The following is an 11307-nucleotide window of genomic DNA, read 5'->3' as shown; positions in this document are numbered from 1 at the left end:
TCCTGACTGGGGAGCCCGTCTCCCCCCCATCCACGCAGGAGCACCCATGGGGTTTTTCCTAACCGTGCACCCACCTTCTGCTCTTTGTGGGTCACCCGTGGGCACCCAGCTCCCAGTGCCGGCAGCCTCCTCCGTCTCCCCAGCATTTGGTGCGCATGTGAAATATGGCCACCGCTCCATTCCCCCCCCCCACCGCCTCCCGCTTCCCCGGCAGCGCGGGGCTCGGGGGGCCGGTGGCCGGCGGGGAGCGCGGTGGTGGCCAGGCGGGAAGGCGCCTATTGTGCGGAGGCAGCAAGGCGTGTTTGTGTAGCCAAGCAAGCAAATGTGCCGGGCGCTTGGCTCGGCAGACCCGTGTGCCGGGGCCGGGAGGTGTCTCCCGTTCCCAGGCCGGTTTCGGAGGCGTGCCGGCGGCATCCCCACCGTGGGCATCACTGCTCAGGGGGTCCCCGGGGCCAGCCTCCCGGTGGCGGCACGGGGAGGGAGCACAGCCCAAAAGTGACGGTGTGAGGCAGGGCTGAGGCTCGCGTTAGGTTTTCTGCCTGTCCCTAAACAGCTATGGACTCTGGCTTGCGGTGTGCCTCAGTTTCCCCATCTCTGTCACGGGCAGAGCCGTGCTTCCAGCCCTCCCAGGCTTATTGGGAGGATAAACAGCGGTGGAGTCATTTGCCGGGAATCCAGGACCCCGGGTCCTCCTGGCCCGCTCTGTGACTCAGTTTCCCAGTTGCCGCGATGCTTGTTGGGTCTAGCAGGAAAACACCTGCCCAGATGTGGCTGATGTTGCCTTCTGCTCCTGCTTGGCCCCGGTGGTGGGAAGCCAGCTATCGCCGGTGTGCGAAGGGCTGCGTTCACACCCCTCTCATAACCACATTAGAGCATCCTGACTTAATGCTGGTATTTATTTAATTGATCTAGATTTGCAGACGCTGGAAAAAGAGCACGGTTGGCATAAATCGCTGAGCTCTGGCGTGGGAGCGGGTGGGCGCTCGCCGATCCGCTCCAGTGCGAAGGCAGCCACTTCGGTCCCAACCCTCTGGGCCGGGACAGAAGTCGTTCGGCCGCTGATTTCTCCCTCTGCCCTTTGCTCAAAGTGGGTTTTTCTCCAGCAAATACCCGGCTCTTGCAAGGTCTTGCTCCTGAATAAAGCGGAGAGAGCCACGCGGCGTGGGTTTGTGCTGCCCGGTCTGAGGGGCATGCTGCCTCGCCGGGGATGGGAGGAGAGGATTTCCCTCTTGGGATTTGCCCTGGAGCTGTTTGAAATAAGAAAGCTTTCTCATCTAGAAATGCTTGGATCTATTTTTTTGAGCATTTGAATGCAAAAGATAGTTCGTGTTTGAGGTTCACGGACTCAAAGGCAGGAGAGACGGCGGCAGCGGCTTTTCTGACCGCCCGAAGCCCCAGCCGAGCCCTCTCTGCTTTGAACCCTGTGATGTGCTCCAGCATCATCCGAGAAGCCATCCAGTCTGGACTTGAAGATGTCAGGAGATGGCAAATCCTCTCCTCCCTGGGGAGTTTGTTCTGATGGTTAATCACCTCGCTATTAAAAATGTGAGTTTTCCTCCTCCTTTGCATGCGTCTGGCTCTCGCTCCCAGCCCTCGGCAGTTGCTCCGCATCTCCGCGGGCTCGGTAAGGCGAAGCCTCTTCTCCTCCTGGAGACGAGGCATCCATTTCCAGCCTCTCCACCTGAGCACCTTGTGCTGCCGAACCGGCTTTCCCCACTCTGCCAGGCAAACCATTAAAAAAAAAAAAAAAATCCCTTTCTTCCCCACTGGAGTGGCCAAGTTGCTCTGCCGGCACCGGAGTGGCCACGGGAGAGGAGGATGAGGAGCTCCCAGCTCCAGCGACCTGCGGGATGGCTGCTTGATTTACAAATTAACCTTGCAAAGCTGCCGGGTTGGGGGTTATTCCCCCGCCAGCCTTTGCTGGGGAGAAAGTTTGGCCGTTTTGGTACGAGCAAGACGGAGGGTCCTCATCGACCGGAGCCGAGCCCTGGTCCAGATGCGGAGGTCACCCGTGGTTCATCCGTGGATCATGCCGGAGCAAACCATCCCGTGCCGCTGCTCTGGCCTGGGAAAGAGCCCCAAAACCTCTGCCCGGAACCTCCGCCCCGTCGCCAGCTTGGGACTGAAGGGCCGGGCTCGCCGCAGCCCTCTGCAGCCGTTCCCATGGCTCGTTGCTTGCTCCCTTGGAAATGTGTGCCTTGTTCTCCCTCTGAACGGATCGACCTTCATCTCCCGGCTCTGGCTTTGCCTTTGGGAGCTGGACAGCCCCGGGGTCCCCATGCAACCGGTGCAGCCGTGGGGACCCTGACTCAGGGAGGGACTTGAAGTGCGGCTGCTGGCCGCAGGATTGTGGTGGCCGAGGAGCGTTAAATCCACGGGCTGGTGCCTTGAATCGCTGAGATGTGTTGGAAAACCCCATCTTGATTTCGGCTGATAAATCGGCTTCGCCTCTGCAGGAGTGCCTGGCTCTGGCTGGAGCAGGGAGGTGCAGGAGCGGTGCTCGGCCTGGCTCTGGACACCTCGGGGAGGGTCGCATCCAGCCGCAGGCAGCCGCATGGTGCCGGGGCACGGGACAGGGTGCCAGTGCGGCGTGGAGGTGATGCCGGGCCAGGTTTTGGGCTGTAGTGGTGTCTGTGGGGGCATCCAGCCCACCCTCGTTTTCCTCATCGCTCTTCTCAGGTGCTCGCCAGGGTCAAGGCTAAGCGAGGAGCTCCCGTGGGGTGGATGCCCCAGAGGGAACCGGGGTGGGTGACTTGCAGGACAAGGACTTCGGCTGGCGGTGCCCGGTGTGACGCGCTGCGGCTCTCCCCAAACACGTGGCTTGGGTGGCTGCCACGGCACACGCGTGATCCCGGTCCCGAGGAGGGGATGCCGTGTGCGGCAGGGAGGGATGCCTGGCTCCTGATTTCCTTCTCTCTTGCTTCCCCCAGCTCGACCGCAGACCCCAGCGCGGCCGCCGTCCGTGAGCGGCCCCCCATGCGCAGCCCCCTCCGGCGCCCGCCAGCTGGATGCCGTCCCGCCGGAGGCTCAGGATGCCCCAAGTGCCTCGGTGACCGCCGGGACGGGGACAGCACCCGCCTGCAGCCGCCTTGCCCCGACCTCCCGCGCCGCCCCGCCGGTGAGTCCCCCGGGTCCGTCCCCTGCCCCAATATCGACCTCCTAATGGTGTTAATGGACCGGACTGGGGACAAACCAGTCCTCGGCCCCCTGCGCCGATGGAGGCAGCGGCTGAGGGCCCGGCATTGTTCCCAGCAGAAATCCGATCCCTGCCTGCAAACAAAGCCCAGAAGAGGGGGGCTGGCAGGAGGTTGGGGGGGGGGGGGCACAGGGGGGTCCTTTCTCTCCTGGCCCCTTCCCCATCGCTCGCTGGGGATGCCGGGACGAGTTCCCAGCCCTGTTGCCATCTCCTAGACAACCAGCGTGGGGGGGGGGGGCCTTTTGTTTCCATAGTGATAAATGTGTGAGCATCCAGCATCTGGGACAAAAGGATCCCCCCCCCCTCTTCCTTTTTGCCTCCTCGACCCCATCTCCCCTCCTTGAGGCCTTGGAAAAGAGGCCAAAAGATGTTTGGGTTTTATTTGGTAGAAATGGCATTTCCGTGGTAACCGGCACAGGCCACCCCAAACACAGCCGGCGCGGCCCCCCCAGTATGCAGTACTGGCTGGGAAGCGGGGTCTGGGCCTCTGGGGGATGCCTAATGCCCGCAGCCCCCCAGCACCTTAGGGTGAGGGCAGGAGGATTTGGCAGGACCCTCTGACGGGGTCCGGCATCCCCCGGCATGGGTCAGGCAGCACCATGTGCCCGGTGGCTCCATCTGTGTCCGGGTCCCTCCCCGGTGGGATCACAGACCCAGGCAAGCCAGCACCAAACCCGCGTCGGGGCTGTAAACAGCTTTGGAGTCCCCAAAGCCAGTGGGGTGACCCGGGCTGGGACCCCGGGAGACCACCGAGACCACCAACGCAGAGCCCGGCTCCTGCCCGCACCCCCGAGCCTTTGGCCGAGGTCCGGTGCCTCGCGCTGCCCGGCTGCCCGGCTGGGATCTAAGCAAGGCGTTATTTTCCCAACCCAGCAGAGATCCAACACCATAAGTAGGCGTAGGTGGGTATCATGTGTGTGTGTATATATTTATATACGTGTGTGTCTACAAATGGCTGTAATGGGAGTTTGGGGTTCGCTAATAACGACTTGGTAGCCGTGAGTCAGCGCGCGGGGTTGATGGTATCTGCTCCGAGCCAGTCTTGCGATGGTGGACTGGTCCTTGGATGCTGCCGGGGTGGCCCAAGCCAACAGTCCCGTCCTCAGAGCCACCGTGTTGGCTCCCGGCAGCCTGGGAGCTCCCCGCTTCTCCAGTCCCGGCAGCCCCGAGCTCTCCCTGGCTCGGGCTGCCGCTGCGAGGGGAGCTGGAGCTGGAGCTGGAGCCGGTGCGAAGCGATGCTCCTCGAGAAACCGGGACTCCCGCGCCGATCTCCTGGGTGTGAGATCCCAGCTCCGCACTGGGAAACGTGTCCGGGCAGAGCCCCGCGCTGCAAGATGGGCCTGAAACGTTGCCTGCGCCCAATTATTCATTCCTTTTTTTTTTTTTTTTTTTTTTGCCTCCACCCTAGGCACTCTCTTGGCAGTTAAAATAACGATCGTGATATTAATTAAAGTGTAAATCACCCGAAACAGAAGCTAATCATGCAGTGTCATTAATAAAGGGGAAGGTGGCTATCCCAGACCAAGCTTGGGCATGGGATAAAATAGAAGATGCCCCAAAGTGACCCAAATTCCCTTTCCCTCCTGAAGTCCCATCCCCATTTGCCACCGGGGCTGGAGCCGTGGTGGTGCAGGGATGGGGTGGGTGGTGTGCGAGGGGATGCTCACCGGTGGCTGGGACCCCCGGGGGATTGCCCGGGATGCTGCCGTGCCGCCGCTGACCCTTCCCCTTCGCCTCCGCAGGCGGGCGAGCCGTTTTCTCCTGAGACGAGCCCAACCAGGTGATCAAAATAGAGTCCCTCAAGGTGACGGTCGACTTCTTGAAGGTGCCCCTGGGCCTGAAGAAGCCCCCTCTGAAGGAGGCCCTGGCTGCTGTCCCGGGGCCGGGGAGACCCAAGCCCCTCGGCGTGGAGCGGCACAAGCCCCGGCGCTCCGACACCATGGACAATGAGTCGCAGTACTCGGGATATTCCTACAAGTCCGGGCATTCCCGCAGCTCCCGCAAGCACAGGTGAGGGATCGGTGCGTGCCCCGGGGTGGGGGGGTGGGGGTCCCCTGGCACCAATGGGTGCTGCCACCCCGGTGCACCCACCCTGCTCCCCTCTCTTGCCTTCCAGGGACCGGCGGGACCGGCATCGCTCAAAAAGCCGGGACGGGAGCCGCGGGGACAAGTCGGTGACCATCCAAGCGCCGGGCGAGCCTTGTTGGACAATGAGTCGACCCGGGGGATGAGAGGGTGAGTTGGGCAGGGGGAAGAATAGGGTTGGCATCTCTGCCCCGCCGCGGGGATGCTGCCGAGGGTGGGAGCCGCCGGCGGGGCGCGGGGGCTCCCGGCATGCCTGGTGCTCCCGGCGGAGCGGTCGAGCCGGTTGGGCTGGCCCTCGGCTGGCGGACGGGCTCCTGCGAGCGCCACGGCAGTGCCGGCGGGGAGGGCGGGCGGGCGGCGCGGGTTGCAATGAAAGGGGACCGGCTGTCGCGGCGCCCCGGGGAAGCAGCCGGGGTGGGCACGGGCTGCCCAGGGTGGAAAACACCCTGAGGATCCAATCCCTAGGGATCCACTCCCTGGGGATCCACTCCCTAGGGATTAGCTCCAGCTCCTCGCTCGGCGCCTGCAGGCGCCGCCGGCTTGGCCGTGGCAAGGCGTAATAACCCCAGCCCAGCTCCCGGCAGGATCACACCGGCGAGCGGTTTGGTGCGGATGCTGCATCCCTCCGCCGCCCGCCCCAGCCCCACGGTCCCACGGGGGTCCCTTGGCGCGAGCGGCAGAGGGGGGCTGCGCTGCCGTGCCCCCCACGCTGGGTGCCGACACTCCTCCGGCCACCGCGGAGCCCGGTCCCTGGCTTTAATCATCTCCCAGCCACCTACGCAGGCGGCTTGGGCTCTTTTCATCTTCCCCCACCAAGAAGTCGGCGCCGGCAGAGGCCAGGGTTTGCGGTGGCTGGGATGCCGGCTGCTGAGCCTGCCTGGTCCAGCCGTGGCCGGAGCGAGCCGACGGCAGCGTGGGTTCGCCCAGGGATGGGCTGGGATACGGACTGGTCCTCCCGGACCCTCCTCCGCTTCCCATCCCTCTGGAAAGCCCAGGCTGTGGCTGTAGTTTGCTGTTTGGAATGAAATTGCTGGCTTTCCTGCAGAAATTCAGGGGGGGAAAAATACAATATGATAAAACCCCAAGTTTCAGGGATGCCAAAGCGCTGTAAAACAGAATGTGAAAGTCTGAGTGAGAGGACGGACAGACGGACAGACCTCTGGCTGCGCCAGGGCGGTGTTTTCAGCGCCTGCGGTGCAAGGTCTTCTCCATCCACTGAAACCCCACGTTTTAGCTGGGAAGGAATCAAATGGGGACGGGTGGTTTCCGCGCCCCTCTGGCTAGAGGAGGGGGTTTTGGAGGCAACGGGAAACCTCTCCGGCGTTCTGAGCTTGCCGGATCACCGGCCACTTTGTCCTGCCTGGCGCGGTGCTGGAGGAGGCAGCACCCGCCTGCGCAGTGGCAGCGGTGGTGAGGGTGTGTTGGGACGGCAGCTGGGCATGTTCTTTCTGGCCCTGCTAATGAGGGGGTTTGTCCGGAAGCAGGATGTTTCCCACTTCCAAAGCTGCTCTCACCAGTGCCGGAGAGGTGGAGCGCGGCACGGAGCCGCCGACGGGGGTTTCCTAAAGGGTCCGGCCAAATCGCTGCGTGTCCCCCACCCCAGGCTGAGGTTTCCGCCGTCTAAATGGGGGTGATGGTGCCAGGCAGCGCGCCGGGCTTTGAGGTTTGGTGGATGGGAGATGGTGGAGTTGGGGTGGGGTGGGGGTCCGGTGCGGCTGGCAGCCCCCCGGGGTGCTGGGGACGGCAGGGGGGGGGACGGACACGCGGAGCCATCCCCACGTAACCCTCCCATCCGCCCTCCCCAGGATGACAACTGGGGCGAGACCACCACGGTGGTGACGGGGACGTCGGAGCACAGCATCTCGCACGATGACATCACCCGCATCACCAAGGACATGGAGGACAGCGCCCACCTGGACTGCTCCGCACCTGGGCGTCTCGCTGGCCGGGGCGCTGGCGCTGCTTGCCTTCCTCACCCCCCTCGCCTTCATGCTCCTCCCCAACTGCTGTGGCGGGAGGAGCTGAGCCTGCGGGACACCTGCGAGGGGCTCTTCATCTCCGGCCTTCAAACTCCTCATCCTCCTGCTGGGCAGCTGGGGCTCTCTTCTTCCGTCGCCCCAAAGCTTTCTTCCCTCGCGTCTTCGTCTTCCGAGCGTTGCTCATGGTGCTCGTCTTCCCCGTCGTCTCCTACTGGCTTTTTTACGGCGTGCGGACTGGACTCGCGGGACCGCAACTACCAGGGGGTGGTGCAGTACGCCGTTCGCTGGTGGACGCGCTGCTCTTCGTGCACTACCTGGCCGTGGTGCTGCTGGAGCTGCGCCGCCAGCTCCAGCCCCAGTTCACCCTCAAAGCCGTCCGCTCCGCCGACGGGGCCAGGCTTCTACAACATCGGTCATCTCAGGTATGGGGGTGCCGGGTGGGGTGCTGCCGGGTGGGTGCCTGTGTTTGCGTGTGTGCCCGAGGTGTGCGTGGACCGCTGGGTGCTCCTGGGTGTTGTGCATTCCCGTGTGCGCATGTGCGTTGATGTATGCACGCGTACATGTGTGCGTGCGCATTCACGTGTGTGCATTGATGCGTGTGCACGTGCATTGATGCGTGTGCACGTACACGGGTTGCGTGTGCATTGATGCGTGTGCATTCGTGTGTGTGCAGGTGCACGTGCACCCTGTATTCGTAAGCGGTTGTGCCCACGCCGCTGCCCCCCGGCACCCCGGCATCGGCCGGCCGGAGGAGCTGCGAGTGTGCCCAGCGGGTACAGCCCCGCTCCCTCCGCCGGATGAGACGTCCCGCAGTGCCACGTGCTGTCCATCGCTCCCTCCCTCCTCGTCCTGCCCCGGCTGTGTGTGCCCCCCGCCCTCGGCGCGGTGCTAACCAGCTCTCTGTGCCCCCCGTGCCTGCTGTGTCTCCCTGCAGCATCCAGCGAGCAGCCATGTGGATCCTGGAGAACTATTACCACGATTTCCCGTCTACAACCCTGCCCTCCTCAACCTGCCAAAATCCGTCCTGTCCAAGAAAATGTCCGGGTTTTAAAGTCTATTCCCTCGGCGAGGGTGAGCTCCCCTTGGCTTCTCCTCTTGTTCTCTCTCCTCCATTCCCTTCCCCATCCCTGTGTTTTCCTCTCCGGAGGCTCCTCTTGGCTCTAGAGAGCCAGGAGCGGGATCGCCACAGCCTGGCCGTGGGGCAGGGGAACGTCGGCATCCGCAGCCCCCCTAATCCCTCTTTAACCTCACCCTTTTCCCTGCAGAAAACACAACGAACAACTCCACGGGCGTCCCGCCGTCATTCGCGCGGCGGCTGCCCGGAGGGCGCGACAACAGCCACAACGAGTATTACTATGAGGGGGCAGAGCACGAGCGCAGGGTGCGGAAACGCCGCGCCAGGATACGGGGCCGACGGCGGGACCGGGCTCCGTGCGGCAGTGGGTGCCCCATTGCTGTGTGTCCCATGAGGTGCCCATCCCAGGAGCCCCGTGAGGACTGGGCTGTCCTGGGAGGAGGAGGGGGGGGGGGCTCCTGGCGTCACCTCCAGTCCCCCCAAGACGAGGTGTCCTGCTCTTTGGGGAAGCTCATCCCAAGCCCGGCTGTTGCGTGGCACAGCCAGATCTCCCAAGAACTGTTTTGGGATGGAAGCTGGGTTCCTGCCGTCCATAGGTAGGCGGGCGGCGAGTGGCTCCCCGCAACGTCACGGGATGTCCTGCCCGTGGCCGGACTCTGCCCTGCTGCAGCCACATCCGTGGCTTTCCTCCCGGCAGGCTGTGTGGCGGTGGAAGAAGCCTTCACCACATCAAGCGGCTGCAGGAGGAGGACCAGAAGAAACCCGCGGAGATCATGGACCCGCGGGAGGCGGCTCAGGCCATCTTCGCCTCCATGGCCCGGGCCATGCAGAAGTACCTGCGTACCACCAAGCAGCAGCCCTACCACACCATGGAGAGCATCCTGCAGCACCTCGAGTTCTGCATCACCCACGACATGACGCCCAAGGTGCGCGGGGGGCACGGCGAGGTGGATGGGTCCATGGGTTTGCCCAAGGGCTTGGTCCAGGCGTGAGGACTTGGGTGGGGTTATTTTCCCCACCACGTGAGACCGTGTCCCCCCCCCCGGGAGGACAAGGGGTGGGGATACAAGCAGAAAAGCAGGTGTAACCCCAAGGGAGCAACGCGCAGCGATGGGAACCAGCCGCGCGGGGATGTTTTTCCTGCAGGACCTGCCGAGCAGCTTGAGGCTGCAAAAAAAAAAAAAGGCTGAGCCATGGGAAGGTGACGTTCACATGTCGTTTCCCTCCTCCAAGGCGTTCCTTGAGCGGTACCTGACGGCTGGGCCCACCATCCAGTACCACAAGGACCGCTGGCTGGCCAAGCAGTGGACGCTGGTCAGCGAGGAGCCGGTGACGAACGGCCTGAAAGATGGGTGGTCTTCGTGCTGAAGCGCCAGGACTTCAGCCTCGTGGTGAGCACCAAGAAGATCCCTTTCTTCAAGCTCTCGGAGGAGTTCGTGGACCCCAAGTCGCACAAGTTTGTCATGAAGGCTGCAGTCGGAGACCTCCGTGTGAGCTGAAGAGGGATGGAGGGGGGTCGGGGGAGACCCTCTCCGCACCCCTCCGTCTCGTCCTCCCCCCGTCTCCGCCGGGCTCAGGGAGGCCACGGCTCGAGGGCAGAACTGCGGCGGGTGCCGGGAAGCAGCACCCATGCCCGGCTCCACACCTACCTGTGATCACTCGCCCTCCGCCTCGGCTTGGCCCCCGTTGGGGTGGGCTGAGCCCCTTCCTCCTCCTTCTCCTCGTCCTCCCTCCTCCCCGAAACCCAGGTCCTTGTAGCATCCCCCCAGAAGGCGCAGCCGGCAGAGGACAGCGGCACGGCCAGGAAGGAGACGGCGTTTCGGTGCCATAACTCAAGGCTAACTCTACTTGTTCTTCACCAGCGTCTTCAAGCACCATCAGGTCCCAAGGACCTTCTGCGCTTGCCCGTTTTTCTACCTGGCAACTGTCCTGGCTCTGGCCTTAAACCACTGCCCGGCATCTGGGCTGGTTTTTAATCCTAGAGATTTTTTGGGGGGAGTATTTTGCAAACACCTCCGCGATCCGTGGCTGCTATGAAAACCTCCCCCGGCATCCAAGACACCGGAGCGGCGATGCTCCTGGCTGTAGGAACGTCCTCCTCGCCTCTTTGCTGATGGTTTCCGCGCTCAGCTCTTAACAAAAGCAAGTGAAAATCTGGTTTTTAAGAGAAGCAGAAGGGGTTTTTTTTTAAGTGGTTTCCCTGCTCCCAAGGTGACCCATATCCCTGGTCCCAGCAGCATCTCCATGGGGCTTCCCCGTGCCGGTTGGAGCTGTGGCCGTGGGTTGCAGGCAGAGCAGCTTAAAATGTCTCTCGGGGTCCAGTCGTGGACCCGGAGCCAGCGCGTGAATGAAAACGAGGGGTTCCTGGCGAGGGTGATGAGGGCTCGTGGCTCAATGAGGTCCTTAATTAACGTCCCACGGTGACAAGTGGCCCGCGGTGGTCCCACGAGCAGGGGCTGGCTCGCCATCGGGGACACAAAAGCTTTTGCCTTCCTTGGTTTGTTAAGGTCGCAAATACCTCATGGATTTATTTTTTTTTTTATATTTTATTTTTTTTTTTTTCCCCCCCGGATCCCATCGTCCGGCCGCGCCGTGCCGGGTCGGGGTCTGGTGGGGTCCCGGGAAGGGGTGTTGTGGCTGGGCAGGTTGGGGTTGGTTTGGTTGTGGGAGCTGCCAAATTTCATCCGGGGAGGCGTGCAGTTGGATTTGATTTTGGTTTATTTTGTCCTAAGCACTAAAAAGGTGTGAGTTCGGGGGGGGGGGGGAGGCAATGATGCCACTCGGGCCGTGGCACGCTGGCCACGTGTGCCACCCCAGAGGCTGGGGCCTTCCCCAGTAAGTACCAGTAGCAACATTAAGATGCTGGAGGGTCTTGGGGTCCGTTCCCATCCAGGCACCACTCTGCTTGGGGCTGGCTTTCCCGATTTCCAGGAAATCGCCATTTTTCGGGAGTTTCTAACCCCTCCCTGCCG

General features: G+C 63.0%; 1 pseudogene; it reads left to right on the top strand.

The window, feature by feature from the left end:
* Nucleotides 1-3071: 3071 nt before the first annotated feature.
* Nucleotides 3072-9829, top strand: LOC127028813 (vang-like protein 2-A; annotated as a pseudogene).
* The last annotated feature ends 1478 nt before the right edge of the window (nt 9830-11307 follow it).

The sequence above is a fragment of the Gymnogyps californianus genome, unplaced genomic scaffold (genome assembly GCF_018139145.2).
Source record: "Gymnogyps californianus isolate 813 unplaced genomic scaffold, ASM1813914v2 HiC_scaffold_439, whole genome shotgun sequence".
Lineage (NCBI taxonomy): Eukaryota > Metazoa > Chordata > Aves > Accipitriformes > Cathartidae > Gymnogyps > Gymnogyps californianus.
The sequence above is the reverse complement of the archived record's forward strand: the minus strand, read 5'-3'. Positions and strand labels throughout refer to the sequence as shown.